Here is a 6,004-nt window from a genome sequence, read left to right on the forward strand (position 1 = left end):
TCCGTGTGTTAGTCCGCGGAGAGGAAATAGTCCCCGGCCTTGACGTGACGTCACCGCGCTGGGCCCACACGCTGCGTTTGGAACGCAACGTGCAAATAATAAATTATTGCATTTTCTTATTCTTCTTAAACAGTCTGCCTCAGCAGCAGACCATGCTTTTCCCACCTGATGATGGACGCTTGTTTTGCGCCCGAAACGTCGTGATTTTTATTTTATACCCACGTGACTTTACCGAAAAAAAACAAAGAGTATTGAGGAATACGGTGAATTGTAAAGTTATTTTTCGCCGATGTCCAGCAGGCGTTTAGGGGCCGTCCATAAATGACGTCACGCGATTTTGGACGATTTTTGACCCCCCCCCACCTCGTCACACGGCGTCACAAAAAGTCAGACCCCCCCCCCCTCAAATATGACGTCACAAAGCTCTGCTCCCCCCCCCCCCCCGAAAACCATATTTCCATTTTGAAAATAAAACATGCTTCAAATCATTGTAGTGCGTATTTAATGTGGCGCTGCACTCTGATGTTGTATGAGAAAACATTTATTAAAAAGTATATTTAATTAAGTAGAACGTGTTGTCTATATTTATTTAAAGTTGCGCATTTTGATGTGACGTCACATTTCTTACCCCCCCCCCTCGTCACACATCGTCACAAATGTCTGACCCCCCCCCCAGGTGCGTGACGTCATTTATGGACGGCCCTTTATGCACAACAAACGTGTATAAAAGCAACACCAGCCTTCGTGCACCATGCAAAACAAAAACCCATACCGCGTCAATCCATGCGGTTTAGCCGTATTCTTGTACAGGGAAATTGAGTTTTCAGGTCCATACGGCGCACAGCCGTTTCAAAACGGGCAAAAAATATGAAATTGTCTATTAATTTGTGATTCTCCCTTGTGATGGGACTTTGTAGGATGAACGTAGAGATTTATAAATGGCACGGGGTGACCAATAGGGCCGGAATTAGTCCGTAATAAGTTAGGCACTGATACGGGGTTGACATGATGTATTATCGACAGACCCATAGATATCCCTAGAGACCGACAGAGATACATAGAGACCCATAGAGATACATAGATATATAGCAGAGCGGTCAACCCATGCGGTTTACTCCGTATTCTTGTGTAGGGAACTTGAGTTTTCAGGTCCATAGGGCGTACAGCCGTTTCAATGCGGGCAAAAATTAATTTGTTTGTGATTCTCCCTTGTGATGGGACTTTATAGGATGAACTTTGAGATTTATACGGGCACGGGGTGATCAATAGGGTCTGAGTTGGTCTGTAATATTGTAGGGCACTGATAATGGGTTGATAGGTGTGAAAACCCATCAGCAGTTCCTGAAGAACAGCATTTGTGGTCCCAGTCGTCTCAGGTGGTCACCTTCAACATAAATGTGACAGCAGTGATGCAGATATATACACAACTGTGGACTCCGTTTCATTCTTATTTAGGATTCATCAGCGTAGTACGGCCATCAGTGTTTACTGCTGCAAAGTCTGTCTCCTGGAAACCACCAACAGTACCGTGTGTGGAACCGACACTTACAACTTATGGGGCCCATTAGCTCGGCTAGTGCCAATAAAAAAAAATTACCTTTGATCATTGATGTATCCGTCTCTCCGCGTAAAAAAAATAAACGTTGTTCCTGCAACACCCCATCGGCCACAACGTCGTCTGTGAGTGCATCCTTTCAGCAACATTCGATTCCATACAAGCACAACCATCGGCCGGCTTCCACAACACTGGATCATCGATAACAATTTTAGCAATAATTATCAAATCTGTGAACGTCTGTTAAAACCCCCGCATCATAGTAGAATGAGGGCTCTCGCTGCCGTGAAGACGCTTTGCTTATGCACAATACCTGTGTTTTGTCACACATTGAGTATGTGACACGTGTCACACATTGAGTCTGTCTGACACGTGGCTGTGTGTTTTGTTGTATGGGGAGCGGTGGGGTAGCGGTTAGCGCTACGCTGCACTACGAATCTGGCGACCCGAGTTGGATTCCCGCTCACGGCCAACACCAGTGACGATTATCTGAACCAGGTCCTGGGGCTCCCCTAGGTCGACTCAGCCTCAAATGAGTACCTGGTGCGGTGTGTAAACATTTCCACTGAGGGAGACAAAGGCGGCCGGGCGTGGTGCTGGCCACCACCCCCCTCGTGTGCCGTACCGGCCTTAACAAGTGCTCGCTAACAGCACTTGCCCCAACAGTCTGTTACAGGCTATACGGGGGATATTTGTTCGAAACGTATGGGAATTGCGGCCTCCAATTATTCGGCATACCACTGACATTGATGGTTCTCGTCACTCAGATTTGTTGATTGCACACGTGTGTTATAGCTGGAAGGCACGGAACTTGCAACCGCACTATGAATGTCATGCTCGGTTATTTAATTGAGGAATAATGCATTCACGTTTGCTCTGAAAAGGACTCGAAACGTCACCTAACACATTCCTGCGGAGGGAGCTGGTAGGAACGTTGGGTTGCTCGGTCAATGGCCAGGGTCAACGGCGGCGTGGTGTATTCCGCAAATATGCCCGACTGTGAGGGTGGGTACAAGCCGGCGTGAGTAGGTTAAACGTTGAGTTTTATAAGGGCACCACGGGGTGACCAGCCCCTCCCCACCCAGCCCCACCCTCCCCACCCAGCCCCTCCCCACCCTCCTCACCCAGCCCTACCCTCCCCACCCAGCCCCTCCCCACCCTCCCCATCCAGCCCCTCCCGCCCCACCCAGCCCCTCCCTGCACGACGGACGGACACAATAATCCCCTGTGGGCTGGTGGAACCAGTGGGTTCCTACCAGTATTATATATGTATTAAGGCCACAGTTATTGACAGATGTGTTGAGCTGTATTCTTGTTAGATGCTTGTGCACCACCGCCAAACGCAGTATCACCACATTTATGTAACAATTACTGGAGCGCACAAAAAAAAGGGTTGCATAACAATTATTTTAAATTAATTCATGTGAGAATTGCGAAGCCCTCCGCATGCGGTCTCCCTCGTGACAAAGGGCACGAAATGAGTGGGGTGTGGGTGAGGGGGTTTAATGACTAGATGACTCATGTGACCTATCCAATGAACATGCAAAAAGCTGCGCCATGCCACCGTTGTTGGCATGCGTTTGATAAACATTTGGGACAACGACCAAAGTGTACTAAGAATAAGCCGTATTCTACCAATGTGTATGGAGTATAAATTGCATTCTAGCATTGTGTACCGAGTATAAGCTGCATTCTACCGAAATCGGGTGTTTATTAGCGCAGTATACGAATCAGTGTGTCGGAATATACCATGATCCATCCTTATTAAAATTATAACGTGGACGTTCAGCTCTTCTGTCAATCAACTGCTGGATGACGTCCTCGTGGTGATCATTCGGTCAGTTTTCGCCACGCTGGTTCAATGCGGGAAGGTGAAGGCAAGGGACTATGGATTTAGTTTTTTTTTCTTATATTGCTCTCTGCTGGCAATTCGGGCATCCTGCGACACCCCTGTTATGTGCAGGGCAGTCATGACTCACCCGAGCACGATCCAGGATGAGCCGTCCTTGGCTTTCAGAGGTAGGGGGCGAATTGCAGGCGATACGACGTTTCGTGGGGCGCTGTGTGGCCATCTTGTCGTTTAGAACCACCAACTCAAACGAGTTGAGAGAATGCGACTGTCCAAAGAAAAGCATTCTTTCGACCGATGCCGTTTTTATGAATCAATTAGTTTTTGGGTCGAACTGCTGAAGCCCAATTGTAAGGTGCGTCGTGATCCCACCCCCAACGCCAAGAAGTTGGAAGTTAACGTGTGAACAGACACGCCAATGTTTTATTGCTTCACCACTGGCATGTTTTACTGGGAGGAACCACCTGGTTCCACCAGCCCACAGAGGATTGTGTCCGTCCGTCGTGCATCCAAAAATGGGAGGAGTGGGGCTGGGTGGGGAGGGGAGGGGCTGGGTGGGAGGGGTGGGGCTGGGTGGGGAGGGGCTGGTCACCCCGTGGTGCCCTTATAAAACTCAACGTTTAACCTACTCACGCCGGCTTGTGCCCGCCCTCACAGTCGGGCATATTTGCGGAATACACCACGCCGCCGTTGACCCTGGCCATTGACCGAGCAACCCAACGTTCCTACCAGCTCCCTCCGCAGGAATGTGTTTAACCAAATTGGCCATACATTTGATTTGACCCGTATGTACAATAGTGTACAGCGCGCAATTATCTTGAATGACGCTACACAAAATGAAACTATGAAGTGTTTAGATTACTCTAACATGCCGGTGTGCTGAAACAATGTGTTCACGTGACTATATTTTCGGCCGTCGGGTGGAAGAGGGAGTGACAACACAGGTTGTATTGTGCTCACCCAAATCCGACTCAAAACAACAATTATGAATCATACACGTTGGCCGCAGAAACTCCACGTGTTCAATGAATGCCAAGTTTCATTGAAGAGTATTTTCATCATCGGCCATGTGATCAATCCACCGTTGGATTAAGGGCCTCCCCAAGCCGCCAGCATTTCTCGCGTTCTCTGTGATGCAGTTATCTATCGAGCAACTGCACACGAGCCAATTTCATCCCCTCTGGATGTACCATCAGTTCCATCGCTTGGCTGTCCCTGTTACTATTCTTTATAGTCGGCCATCAATCCTTTCAGCGTAGTGTTCCGGAGAGCCAACTTTTCAGAACGGTTTTAGGCATGACATTAGCCTGTGTGTGTTCTCCAACCCACGCGCGTTTGTCTCCGAATGCAATTCTAATGTTTGTTGTACTTGTTTCGCACCGTACGAAGCCAACGGTGCTAATCGGATGTGCGTCTCCCATTGCTTAAATGTGCACTGTTCTGTTTTTCTATTTTGGATTCGTAAATAACCACGTTTCCGATTAGAATGTGTGTGTGTATATAATAGCACAGTGTATTTCAGGCACCTTAATTCTAGACATACTCTTTGGTTCTTTCGGTAAAGTCACGTAGGTGAAAATAAAAATAAAGAATAAAATAGAAATAACTAAATTAAATCACGACGTTTCGGAAGCAACACAAGCTTCCGTCATCAAAAATTACTGTAGTGGGCAAAGAGAGCTGTAATTTAGTTTTTTGCTGCGGTTGTCCCACCTGATGACGGAAGCTTGTGTTGCTTCCGAAACGTCGTGATTTAATTTAGTTATTTCTATTTTATTCTTTTTTTATTATGTTTTTATTTTCACCTACGTGACTTTACCGAAAGAACCAAAGCGTATGGATCCTTGCAGTCACGAAAACAAGGTCACGTTGACCGCCTGAGATTCCCGAATTAAACCATCAGTTTAAAGCATGGCTTCAAAACGAAATAATGAAAACAAAACTACATATCGGACTCTTGATTGAATACACGTAAATGATGACTTCAAAATGAAAGGAACCGCAACACTCATACGTTATGCATGTATTCGCAAACCTGTACTAATTGCAATAGTGCAATGAAAAAACATTTTCCTCTTCCTAATCTAGAAATATAAAATGGAAATTTGTGATTGTCTGTTCAAAATGTTTAGCGTACTTCCCGACATGCAACAAACTTGAAATTTTCCATGTGGGTACTTCCCAGACTGTACACCATGCAAAAATTATAAAAATACACTTTTGTATTTTTTTTGGGGGGGCCCAATAATGCATATATCTTGCACGGCAAGTGAACTGTGACGTCACATCTGTCATGTGACCCGTGTGCGGAAAGCGTAACGGAGTGTGCCTGCTGATCGCGGGCAAAGTGAAATACAAATGTGTTGCAGGTCTAAGGCGCTCTTCAACTGCGTAGCGATTCGCGCGCAGCGCTACCCTCCCGGCCACCACCGGTGACGATTATTTGAACTGGTCCTGAGCCTCCCCTAGGTCGACTCAGCCTCAAACGAGTAACTGGTGTGGTGTGTGAACATCGCCACTGGGGAGATAAAGGCGGCCGGGTGTGGTGAATCCAAGTCCCGGGCGAAGCCGGGTAAGTAAAGCTAGTAAGTAATATAGTA

At 47.0% G+C, this 6,004-nt stretch overlaps 1 protein-coding gene across 1 annotated transcript in view; it reads left to right on the forward strand.

Annotated features, from left to right (window-relative positions):
- ATP5F1C (ATP synthase F1 subunit gamma) overlaps nt 1-6,004 on the forward strand; it is a 375,672-nt gene that overhangs the window by 251,148 nt on the left and 118,520 nt on the right. The gene's annotated exons all lie outside the window — the stretch shown is intronic.

The sequence above is a fragment of the Lethenteron reissneri genome, chromosome 51 (assembly GCF_015708825.2).
Source record: "Lethenteron reissneri isolate LAM-NWPU_2019-01 chromosome 51, ASM1570882v1, whole genome shotgun sequence".
Classification (NCBI taxonomy): Eukaryota; Metazoa; Chordata; class Hyperoartia; order Petromyzontiformes; family Petromyzontidae; genus Lethenteron; species Lethenteron reissneri.